The sequence below is a fragment of the Dunckerocampus dactyliophorus genome, chromosome 12, assembly GCF_027744805.1.
Source record: "Dunckerocampus dactyliophorus isolate RoL2022-P2 chromosome 12, RoL_Ddac_1.1, whole genome shotgun sequence".
In the NCBI taxonomy this organism is placed as follows: domain Eukaryota; kingdom Metazoa; phylum Chordata; class Actinopteri; order Syngnathiformes; family Syngnathidae; genus Dunckerocampus; species Dunckerocampus dactyliophorus.
In genome coordinates this window covers 22,352,787-22,365,976 of record NC_072830.1, presented here as the reverse complement: position 1 = coordinate 22,365,976, position 13,190 = coordinate 22,352,787, and the positions used below count along the sequence as shown (strand labels likewise).

The window sequence follows — 13,190 nt, the reverse complement described above, 5'->3', positions numbered from 1 at the left end:
TGCCATCTAAAGGTTGTGAGTGGATGATTGTGCAGGATTGATTGGATCACAGTGATGACATGCTCGGTAATAACAGTCGCCTTAAAGGCTTTCATTGTGATTCCCTACACATGCAGACACGTTGATAGGAGGATGCTGAGGGGAGGCAGGCATTGGTCGCCACGCTCGGACCATTCCAGCAATGTGACGTGCACCATATATCACAAATGACATGTAATTTGTCACTTGCTCGTTTGTCACAGCCGTATTTATGAATTGCGGGTCGGCAAATTTAAAGTGATGCAGGAAAGTGGGCATTTTTTCGCATTTTGAAAAATGACCAAATGTGTCCATGAGGAGCATGATTTTTATTTATTTTTTTGCGGATTTGGGGTGTGTATGACTATACCTCTCCTGTGCATGTGTGCCAGTGAGCGCTTTACGCTGGCACACAACAGCAGTGTTTGTTTACTTATGTCTGATCCAACAGTGTGTACCTGTCAGTATTTTTTGTGCGGATACAACTGTGCCGTTTGCCTCCCTGCTTTGATAAGACCTTGAAAACATACAGTACTGCTTTTGGAAATAAAAAACTCTGCATAGAGGCTACAGTGCATACTGCATAAAGGAAGGGCATTCAAATATACACTATGGAGACCAAAGTATTTGGCCACGTGATCGCTGTGAAAACAGAATATGGAGTTAGTCCACACTTTAGCACGACCCTCGATAACAGTGGTCACCAACCTTTTTGAGACCAAGATCCCTGGTCTTGGCCATGAACCTGCGCAAGATCTACCCCTCCCAACAGCCGGGATATATATATATATATATATATATATACTGTCTATATACAAAAATCACTTAAGTTAAACTCTTATGAGCTAATTTTGTTATATTTGTCCAAACAAAGGTATCTTTATTTGTATCAGGCATTTAAATTAACAAGAAACTGAAGAAACAAGGGTGGGCTAATATTTTTTTTCCATGACTGTATATATATCTGCAGATTGATTGTTGGTTTCAACATTTCAACTTTTTCTCATTGTGCCTTTTGCTGTATTTTTATCATTTTTGCTGGTTTTGTTTTATTTTATTTTGTTTCTGCAGTGATGCAATGACAAATGAGTACACCTCAGCAACCCAAGCCCCAGAGATAGGAGAACCCACTGTGGAGTCCCCAGGTACTGCTTCCTTCTTGGAAGACGTGTCGGTGGGATTGAGGAGGTCTTCAAAGTTTTCCTTCCACCAATACGCAACATCTCGAGTCGAGGTCAGCAGCACACCATCCTCACCATACATGGCGTTGACAGTGTACTGCTTCCCCCTCCTGAGACGGCGGATGGTGGTCCAGAATGTCTTCGAAAACATCCGGGAGTCGTTCTCCACGGCTTTCCCCGAACTCCTCCGAAATCTACATTTTTGCCTCAGTGACCACCAGAGCCGCAAACCGCTTGGCCTGCCAGTACCTGTCAGCTGCCCCCGGAGTCCCGTGGGCCAAAAAGGCCCGATAGGACTCCTTCTTCAGCTCTATGCATAGGTTCTCTATGCTGTAACCAAAGAAATATTCCATTTATAAATAAGAAATCCTACTTCGCAGAGATTCACTTATCATTGCCAAACTCCCGCCCTTCATCATGTCTCCCAAGCAGTCAGTGTACAGTGTCAGTGGAAGTGAAATTAAACCTTGTAAAATGGTCAGAAAGAGGCAGCACCTACCAACACTGGCTGCATGGCCGGTCCAAGCGGCTGTTGCCACCATCATCAAGGATAAAGACTGAATCCCTGAACATGTGAAACGATCTGTGATAATTTGCAACTTTTTTATTACTGTTACATTGAATTTTGTACGTAATACTTTTATTACCGTATAATTTAAGGTATTTAAGTTCCAACTAACACAAAAAATCAACTTGGAATGGAACCGAGGACAATGGAACAAAGCGTCTCCTGTAATGTTTCAGGGGGAAATAAGGGGTCTAGTCCAACTCCTTTTTGGTTAGTAATTGAATAATAAGTGTTACTGGATACTTTGGTTTCTTTTAAGGTGTGTTTATGGTGTACATATAGTAAGTATAGTGTATGAAACAGGAATACCTTACCGCCATTGCACACAAATCACATAACGGCAAGATGCAAGATAGTACTGTGCTATTATTCTTTAAAATGGACATGTTTTATCAGCGTTGAGGCTTATTTGCTTTCTTGCCAAGGGTTAGATGAGGAGATACCGTTTGTATGTATCAAGTATGGACCAAGAGTGAGGAAGGGATAAGCGTGGGTAGACAACAATCTAAAAGGTGCATTATCTTCAAAATCCACCTGTGTTACCAAAGCCCACAAATTCATTCTGTTTCATTTTATCAATGTAAAGTTGGAATCGACCACTAGCTTCCTGTGTATGCCAAGCCAATGTGTCTTTTTCCTGGACATGTCCTAAACAAAGCATTATAAAAAGTTATTCAGACTGATTCTACCAGTACCACACAAGACACAGTTATCTCGGTGCTCACTTGTGTTGCCAGCAATTTAGACAATAATGTGTGTTGAGTCATTTTCTTTGGATAGTAATAATAATAATCGATACTGCTTTACAAGCTGTACACTGACGACTCTAAAGTGTATCCATTTCATTTCTATGGTATTGTCCCTTGAGAAGAAATGGTTGTTGAAATGTGAGAGGTGTTCATACGTTTGTGAGATACAGTATAGAGAATGTAAGTTATTTTAACAGAAAGATCAAGACTTCACCTCCTCCGCTCATGTCACACATCCGCAGCCGCTATTCAGTGTCGACAGCAGTAAAAACACAAACTGTAATGTTACAAAAATATACTGTATCTCTCAAATCAACAAAATACAAATGCACCTTCTTAACACACACCAAAGACAGCCAAAATCATGCATTTTACTGCTCTTTGGCACCTCCCAAATAACTCTGGAGTGCACACTTACAGTATACATACTGTACACTGCATAGACACACTTGAAGATGGACATTTTCTGTCATCACAGCACTTTTCCCAAACCAGCTCTGATTAAACATCAGCTTAGAGTGCTTTTAATTTCATGGAAGAACAGACAGCGAGTGATGGGGGCCGAGAAGGAGAGGGGGAAAAATGGGAGGTGAGGCACGGGGGGGAGAGGACAATGAACAGATGCACGGACAGGAGGAGAGGCAGAGAGGAAGGAGGGCAGAGGGCTGATAGTAAAAGGGAGAATTAAATACATGTGACACAGAAAGGAGGGATTTTAATTAAGTAGTGGAAGACTGAATATAGACAAGGTGTGGGGTAGAGAGTGTGAGCATAGGTAAGAAAGACTTTAAGAAATATGTACAGGTATATATATATATATATATATATATATATATATACTCAACAAAAATATAAACGCAACACTTTTGTTTTTGCTCCCATTTTTTATGAGATGAACTCAAAGATGTCAAACGTTTTCCACATACACAATATCACCATTTCTCTCAAATATTGTTCATAAATCTGTCTAAATATCTGTGATAGTGAGCACCTTTCCTTTGCTAAGATAATCCATCCCACCTCACAGGTGTGCCATATCAAGATGCTGATTAGACACCATGATTAGTGCACAGGTGTGCCTTAGACTGCCCACAATAAAAGGCCACTCTGAAATGTGTTTAAGACCACAGTCTATAAAAGCCAAAATCTGCTCAAAAATGTGTATTTTCTGTCAGGCATTGACACTGTCATGCCATGCTGATGGCTAAAGCTAAGAAGCTTTCTCTTTTTGAACGTGGTTGGATTGTCGAGCTGCAAAAGCAAGGCCTCTCGCAGCGTGCCATTGCTGCTGAGGTTGGGTGCAGTGAATCAGTCATTCTAAATTTTTGGAAAGATCCTGAGCATTATGGAACAAAAAAGTCAAGTGGTAGACCCAAAAAAATCACACCTGCGCTGAGCCGGAGGATCCAATTGGCCATCAAGACACAGAGCGGTCTTCGAGAGCTTCAGGTGGTGCAGGGTCGTCAAACGGCGACTGCTTACGTGCAGAAGTTGCAGCGGGCATCCCTCATGACTGAGGGCCCTCATCAGTGTGGTAACAGCTGGGTTTTTAAAACAGGACAACGCTGCAGTTCACAATGCTCGCTTGACGAAGGAGAATAACATCACTCTTTTGGACCATCCTGCATATTCCCCTGATTTAAATCCCATAGAGAACATTTGGGGATGGATGGCAAGGGCAGTTCATAAAAATGGCCATCAGTTCCAGACCGTTGATGCCCTTCGTGAAGCCATCAAACCACTTGCAGCAATGTTCCCACGAGCCTCCTGGAAACACTCACATCAAGCATGTCCAAACAAATTTTTAAAGTGATAACAAGAACGGTGGAGCTACTCATTACTGAGTCCTACTGGGAACATTTTTTGTTCTGTTTTGGAGAGTTTTTTGTTATTTTTTGAGCGATGGTCTTAAACTTTTGATCAGCTGGTAAAGAGATTATTCCAGTTCAATCGTTGTTTTCAATAAATTACTTTTTCAAAATGCTTTTTGTCTCACTCCCCGTTCTTGATTTTGCGTACTGTAGCTCTACTTAAAACCTCATTAAGATCCAAATGTGCAAAATGCAAATTCGAGCAATTTTTCAACTGGTCTTAAGATTTTGATCAGGAGTGTATATATATATATATATATATATATATATATATATATATATATATACACCGTATATATATATATATATACAAGAGAGATGAAGAAGAGAAGAGTTGAAGGCTTGTGGAGACTTTCAAAACCCTTGAAGAGGAGGTGAGGAGAGGTTGGGAAATAGATAGATACGCTTGCAGGCAGGTCCAGGTCTTCAATATTTCAGGCACATAAATAATTTAAATTCAAGCTAAAATCTGTGAATACTGTATTTGTAATTTGTCTTATGTTCCAACATGCTTTCTCCTCTTATCTCCACACACACACACACACACACACACACACACACGCAAACACACAAGTGCTTTTACTTAGCGCTTGAATGTAAAAGGGGAGATTATTAAAGATATCAACCATGGTGATGTGACCAGGGGGCCAAACTGTCACAATGTATTCCAAGCCAACACACAAGCGAGCAGGTGTGTGCACCGACTGCAAATAAATGCAGTTAAGCCACCAGACTTAGCAGGAGCAATTTCAGTGTGTGCGCGCGCGTGCGCGTGCGTATCTCCCGTACATGCTATACTTTTTACTACTAGAGTGGTTCAGTCAAAGGTCTCTTTAGCACACAGAAAAGACAATTTGGTCCAGGACACGCTAAGTAGACACACATATACACATTCTTTTATAACTGCCTTTTTTTAATGCAGGGCTTTACAATACATGCTGAAGTGCTCAGCCAGTCATTTGCTTTGAAGAGCACTGTGTGGCCTTAAGGAGAGAGTTGTGCAATAGCCGACTTTGGTAGCAGAATAATAATAATAATATATGAATTTTAATGCCATATCCTCTAAGAGACATGACCTTTACTTTTGGATGGTTAAGTATGGCCCGAGTAAGGATATTTCTTGAAGCCTCTGTGCGTGCTTCTTACCTTTAGACTTTCATCTTGCTCAATAGGCATGTTTGTGAGGAGAGAAATTAAGGTGTCTTTAATCTACATCAAATGCCATAGGTTCCGGGCTATGTAGTCGTCAGAGATCATTTGCACTAAATCGCTAAGATGCTGCAATGGTGTGAAAGTATATCTTCACAGTAGAAAAGTTGGCCCGACACAACTCGTGGCAAGAGAACTTCAGCTCAGTAATATTCATCTAAAGCAAGGTTTTCCAAACTTTTTTATTTGATTCATTTGATCTTGGGTAGGTGGAAGTTTCTGCCACTGCAGGTTTTATTATTCTTCATTCGTGGTGATGCAGTCTCTTGGAGCAGTGTCCTCATCGCCAGATAAACAAAGCCTTTCCATCGGTGGTAACACTGTGTGCCACTCAGTGCAGTGGAAACACTCGATTTCTGTTGGCATGGCTTGGCAAGTTCTTACACCACTAAGTCATGCTGTTCCTGACTCTTTCGATCCCCGTCTGTTCCGACGTTTCACCCTCTCTTCTTGCGCTCAGCTTCTAAAACCTGTAGCTCATCCTCTGTATATTCAGGTTAAGGTTCTGGATCCTCATTTGTTCCAAAGTAGTTGTTGTCGTCGGCTCTCACGAAGTCTGCCATGATTAGTGGCAGCAGAACGCGCTCTCTATGCTGCTGTTGTTGAGGGAAGTAGCGTTGGGATGTGCTCTGTGAAATCAAGGCACCCAGGAAAGAAGTTCCAGTAATGCTTAAAATGATCAAAATACCATGTTATGCTGTAAGTTACATATTATCGTCACTGTGCCTGCTACTACATGGTTACAGCATATACGGTATATAAAACGTCGATGGTGGTTTTTGGAGGGTTTTTTAGAGGGCTTTATCGGTGGAATAGGTGAATCCCAATTCCGTCCGTTCTTAGTGAAAAACTGCCAGCACGAGGTGGCTATCAGGAACTCACAGAAAAGGGAAAGACGTGTGTTCTTGCCACTTATCCTCATTAGGGTCGCTGGAGCCTATCCCAGCTGACTTCGGGCGACAGGCGGGGTACACCCTGGACTGGTCGCCAGCCAATCGCAGGGCACATATAGACAAACAATCATTCACGCTCACATTCATACCTATGGACAAGTTAGGGTCGCCAATTAACCTAACATGCATGTTTTTGGAATGTGGGAGGAAACCGGAGTACCCGGAGAAAACCCACGCACGCACGGGGAGAACATGCAAACTCCACACAGAAATCCCCAACAGAGATTCGAACCCAGGTCTTCCCGATCTCCTGACTGTGTGGCCAACATGCTAACCACTTGACCAGCATGCGGCCTATTTACATAAAAACACGGCATTTACATAATGTCACCTGCATATTAACCAAGTTACAGCGATATTGTTATTATTATTGTTATTAACATTGTTACACAAGATAACTACTTTAATGGCATAGTGACACCTCGCCACACCACACAGGCCTCGATGACAATGCCTCAGGCCACTACCGAAAGGCAAGGCTACATATTGGAGCTGCCGGCGCTGCTGCTGCTGTGTTTTTGTTTTTGAGTTTGGAAAGGTTAACGCTAGGTGTAGCGTTCGTTTCTACGTTGCTGTGTGAAACCAAGGAAGTTCCGGTAATGCTTAAAATGACCAAAGTACAACAAAATACTGTAAGTACTACATGCTATCATGAATGTGCCGATTACTACGTGGTCACAGCATGCATATAAAACCACAATATGTTGTTGGAGGTTTTTGGAGGTGTTTTAATAGCGAGCTTTGTAGGTGGAATAGGTGTGTCCCGTCACGTGCATGAATTAGCTGTCTCTTTTTAGCAGTTTTTATATCTTTAGAATGTACAGAAAAGAGAAAGACATGTGGGTTCATGTCTCACATAAAAACTGTGTAAGAATGGCGAAAGTCCCCAAAAAGTGCAGTTTCCTTTAAGTTAGGAATTCTAAATGTTACTTTTAAACATTGACTGTGCAGTTCATAGACACACTTGCTTGTGCTTTTGAATAATCAAGTGTGTCCAAACTTTTGACTTGTGCTGTATAATGTAAAGAGTGTTTCGTACTAAATTAAAAACAACAAACACACACAGGCTTTTTTCTCGTGTAAGCAGTTTTGGACCCCAATGATAAAAAAACCCAATAACCTAACTAATTGAAATTGCCCAAAGCAACAAGTATTATCGACATAAATATATAAATATTATAGATATACACCGAGTAAAGTGCCAACTAGCCACTGGTTTTAACAAGAATGTTTTGGCAAATTGTCAGATTATTTAGTAATATGCATGAGGAATCTCTGGGTGTATACGCTTCTGAAGGGACGGAAAGTTTTCCAGTTGGCAGACCAGTTCATTTAAAGCACCATTCCTCCATCTTGCGCTATCTCCGTAGTGAAAAGCATCAGAGAAGGCAAAGCTTTACAGAAATGCTGAACGGACCAAAGAAAGCAAGACTGAATCCCAGCAGGTGTGCTATAATTGAGTAAGTACAGTCAATGCTTAATAAAACATGCTTTTGTTCACGGCTTCCTTCTTCATCCTTGCTCAGTTTGTCAGTCGAACAGTAATTGTCGATCAACCTGCTGTTGTTACATGTTGTTTGTTTTCTTAGGGCATAATAATCCCTTAAGTTTGAAGTCTGGTTAGAGTAGTGTGACAACAAAACTCTGTGGACATTGCAGACCATGACTGATTGTGTTAATTATTGTGGTTGCTGTCGTCAGTGATTTAGAACTGCAATGCATCATACTATCATGTTTTGGTCACCTCATTTGGCTATATTAGAGGGGGATATATTGTCTATTAACAGTGTCAATTAATGCTTTGCATTATTAGCTTTCTAAAAGACAGAATTTGTGATACAGCTCTTGTATTGGTTATTAGTTTTTGCACTTTTGTTGTGTCTGGTGTATGTCTCATAACTATATTAAAGTACTGCATGTTTTAACTGTCATTTCAATGTCAATGCAAGATAAACCTGAAGACAATGGAAATACACTATTAATGTCTCTAAAGCAGTGGTTCTCAATTATTTTCTGTAATGCCCCGCCCGAGGGACAGAAATTCTCCTCGTACTAATACTATTAATTAATTTATTTATCTGTACAAATCACTGTGTGAGTTGCTGGCACCAACATTCCGCATACAATCAATAATTGGGTTATTTTGAATTGGGTTAAAAGCTACCTAGCTAACAGGAAGCAATATGCAAAGCTAGGAGAATACACATCTGCAAGTTTAAATATTACATGTGGAGTACCCCAGGGGTCAATTCTGGGACAAAAACTGTTCAACTTGTATATCGATGACATCTGTAAAGTGATGAAAGACTTAAAGTTGGTATTATTTGCGGATGATACTACTGCCTTTTGTTCTGGGAAAAGCACACATAAGCTAATCAAAAAAGTCACGGCTGAAACAGCCATACTAAAAAGATGGTTTGATAAAAACTGATTATCCTTGAATGTAAGTAAAACTATAATGCTATATGCTAATAGCAGAAAGGACACGTACGACCAAATACAAATAGACGGAGTAAAAACATCACATATGGAATACAGGAAGTGAATAAATGTACTGCAACATATGTGGAACGGACGTGGGGGTAGGATTAAATAAGCTTCGGTTCTTCCTACTCCTTTTGGAATGTGGAGCTGTGAATTGAATTATGTGATGTATTCCATTTTAACTTGTATGCATGTTCAAATAAAATGAAACCATTACCAATGTAAATTAGCATCGAGCTAGAGCATAATCGACATGTTTTGTTCCTGTATGTTCAGTTTTATAGTATTAAAGTAAAAGCTCTGTAATGGAACTCCACTGGTGTCTTGATTGAGAACCTGTTATCTGTCTGCTGAGCTAGCAAGTGGAGACCAAACGTTAGCCCCCTGACACCTTGGCCCGACCCACGAGGGGGGGGCACCCCCCCCCAACACTCTTTGAGAAGCACTGCTTCACACAATTTCACACAAATGCAACACTGCGGAGGTTGCTTCGATTGCAACCTAAAAACCCACAATGTCAGGGGCTTTTTACACAACACCGCTTTCATCTGAGGTGCATTATTTAGAAACAGCACATTACATATTTTTCATAAAACTTTTACACAAAGAAAAATTGTGTCCATGGATTTAGTTTAGTTGAGTAATGAAAGCTAATATTGATCTGGATGTTCACACATAGCGATAGACACAATAAACAAATTGGGAGGTGCTGTATGTGTATGTATGTGCGTATTCATTCTTTCTTTCACAACAATAAACCTTATTTGCCGTGAACGCTAAAATTAACCAAGCGACACCAAGATGAGAAGTAAATTACATGACAAATGTAAATTTGATTTATTGTAATTATGCTGCAGCCTGGCAGCCTGAGCTGCAATGTGCATTCAGACTCAGTCTAAATCACCTGCCACAGAACTCATACATATAAATGAAGCTATCTTTAAAATAGGATATGAGAGAGTATGAGAGATGAGGCAACATTACAAAGCTAGGCCAATTAATGTTCATACTGTGAAATAACCACAGGCTGCATAATGACTTAAAATCACACAAGTGAACCTGATTTTCTGTAGGCCACTTTAAAAGGTATAGTCATATTTTGATACATGAATAGAATAAGCCATTCATGCAGGTGTGCGGTTTAATTAAACATCATCCTTACTGCATAGAATAAGAACATAATTTGGAAGAAGTTATTTCATAGATCTAAACGAAAAGCATCCTTCCTGCATCCTTGGCACAAACCACACCATAAACATTGAACTAATATACCGTATATTCTTCCTGAATTGACGGCTATAGCTTTGGAACAAGCTAACCCAAGTGAACTGGTCTTTAGTATATATTAAAAAAAAGTCCCATAAATTAGGCAAAGTCAGGATTGTGCTCACACAAGATGAGAGGACAAGTGCCAAAAAAATCTGTATAGCGATGCACTATAATCACACAGTCCATTTCATTTCTCCTCATTCATCAGTGGCCTGCTTCTTATCCATCTTCATGAGGATAAGGCAGAGGAGGAAGATTAGCCACCTCCTAATAGCTTACTGATTTACATGATCAGTGTTTAGCCTCACAGATAGGCTACTGGAGGCAAAGGGGCAGCAAAAAATACACACTAATAAATGTACCCATGCAGAGTGAACAAACAAAGCTCAGCTATTAAAACTGATGAGTTCGCAATGGTGCAATGCTTTACTTGCTCTCCGTTTGTAATGTTAAAGCCACCACAGATGCTCAAGGGCATGCGGTGATGGTGGGTTGCTCTGCTCTTTCAACTATTATCTGTGTGTGTGCGCGTGTCATACAATTTAACTAATGCTAATTCCAGCTCCATCATTAGCATCTGTCATAAGTATGGCAGTAGCTCTAATGATCATGTAGGCAAGTAACATATACATAACCCCCTATTTTGACATGAATTTTGACATGATGTTGACAATATCAATCTAAAGTTAGCATGACTAGCTTCATAAAGGCAGAATGTTAAATGTGAAGCTTTTGCACTGAATCTCATTAGATTATGTAACCAATGTTGGTGCCAGAGAGTGTTGGACTGCAAATGAATGAAACAGCAAACGACAGCACAGTCCATTCCCTAATTTAAAGAATAATATCTTTCACTGTATATTGTCTCACATCGCAGTAAAAAGTGTAGAGTCAACACTATAATATGTATACATACGTGGGTTTATAATACATACATATAGTGTTGTCATAATAGTCATTTTTAGTGGAACCATTAAGATTCAACCCATTTGGAAATAAATGAAATCTGAAATAGGTTTTGCATTGGAAATAATGAAAATAGAAACAATCAGTTCCAGGGTCAAACTGGACTAGTTATTTTTAAACAGATTACAGTCAAACCTTGGTTTTTGTATGTCCTAGTTTTTGTACGAGTTGATTTTTGTCAAAAAATGTGCTTCAGTTTTCATACAATAGTGCAAATAAACTAGTCTGTTTGCCATATACCGTACTGTATCATTCTTCAAAATCAAGTGCCTAAATAAAGCACCCTGCACGTTACTGACCAGCTGTCTGTGCATTGAGTACGACTGCTAAATAACACGCCATGGGGGTCAAAGAAGTTTGCGAATGCCAGCAATGTGCTAAAAAAGGTGACAAACGCTATCAAATTCTTGCCGGGATGTACGGGAAGTCTGCATCAACAATAAGTTCCATCCATTTGTCAGTTATTTCTCACTGCTTTCTTTATGTAAAACTGTAATTATTCTCTCAAAAATGTACTTTTGTTAGTATGTTTGGGTGGCTGGTATGGATTAATTAGTTTGACATTGTTTTCTAAGAGGAAAATTGCCTCGGGTTTCGTATGTTTCAGTTTTCGTCTGATGAACCTCTGGAACTAATTAACATCGAAAACCAGGCTGCTGCTCAGACAAATACAAGTCACCCCAACTTTCCGAGACTTTTTTTTAGGGAAAAAATATTGTCTCATATTTGGGCCAGTATTTTGCTAGACTTTGAAGTGACTCGCTCCGTCCCCAGGTGAGCGCTAATGGCATGGCAGAATGTCTTGGGTGGTACCACTACTGAGAGCGAACAACAGTTTATGGTCACCAGAGAGCATGCAGTTCAGATTACACTGACCACCCAGACACATTAATATCACTGTGGCCACCAACTAAACACACACACACACACACACACACACACACACACGGCTGGTGATAAATTGAGACCATTGGCATTACTCACCTGAAGACCACTGGCTGGCAGCCCAGTGTCGACTTGCCAATTGACCCCGGCTCTAAAACAACCACTCAAACTTTTCTATTGAGTTCTGTGCAGTGTGTGCGCTCATGCGCTCTACTCTCTCTCTTGCACACACACACATTCATGCATTCTTATGCATGGGAATCAGCAGCCACCATGCAGCATACAGGGAGTGAACATGACGACTGTGGCAGTGATTCATAGACGCATAGTCTCATCTCAAAACAAGTCAGGTCTTTGCACAAACTTTGCTCTATGTGGATGTGACTCCACTTCCGATCGTGAATCTTTATTTTTCTGCTAGGCTTATTTGTCTGATATATAAGACGTTTTAAGCGCTGAAAGCATCAGTAATATGGAGGTGCAATTGCCATAGCTACGGACGTATGCGGCAGACCAATTTAAATCATTGCAACAACTTTATAACGTCATAAAATCAAATGCAAACTCAGTAGACTCCAACTGCTTCATCTATTCATTAACTGCTGCTTTCAGACACTCGGGTATAGCTACAAAAACATCCCAGGGAAAAAACGTCAACTCCTCGACAAATTATAATAAATATTCAACTTAACATTTGCAGCACTCACATCAATTTTTCATGATACTCGCTGAATAATTTGAAGGGACACAACCAAAGCAATGGTAGGCAAGCAAGCATATTTGGTAAGGAGTCGAAATTGACAGTAAGGAAGCAGTGCATGTGATTTGTACCAATCAGTGAAGAAACGCAAGAAAAAGATGTCTGTACTGTAAATATGTGTAATGACAGATAAGTATAGCCCACCGGTATGTACGTTCTGGGGTTCAAAGTTAGAATTGTATTTTCTCTCCACACTTTTCAGACTTTTCTCCGACTGAATATTAAATTATACCTTTGAGTGGTTTCATTTAATGGTCAGCCAGATCTTTTGGGGGTT

The 13,190-nt window shown here is 40.2% G+C and overlaps 1 protein-coding gene across 1 annotated transcript in view; it reads right to left on the bottom strand.

Annotated features, from left to right (window-relative positions):
• The window catches only part of LOC129190875 (WD repeat-containing protein 49-like), a 40,997-nt gene that overhangs the window by 4,491 nt on the left and 23,316 nt on the right, over nucleotides 1–13,190 (bottom strand). The window lies entirely within an intron of this gene.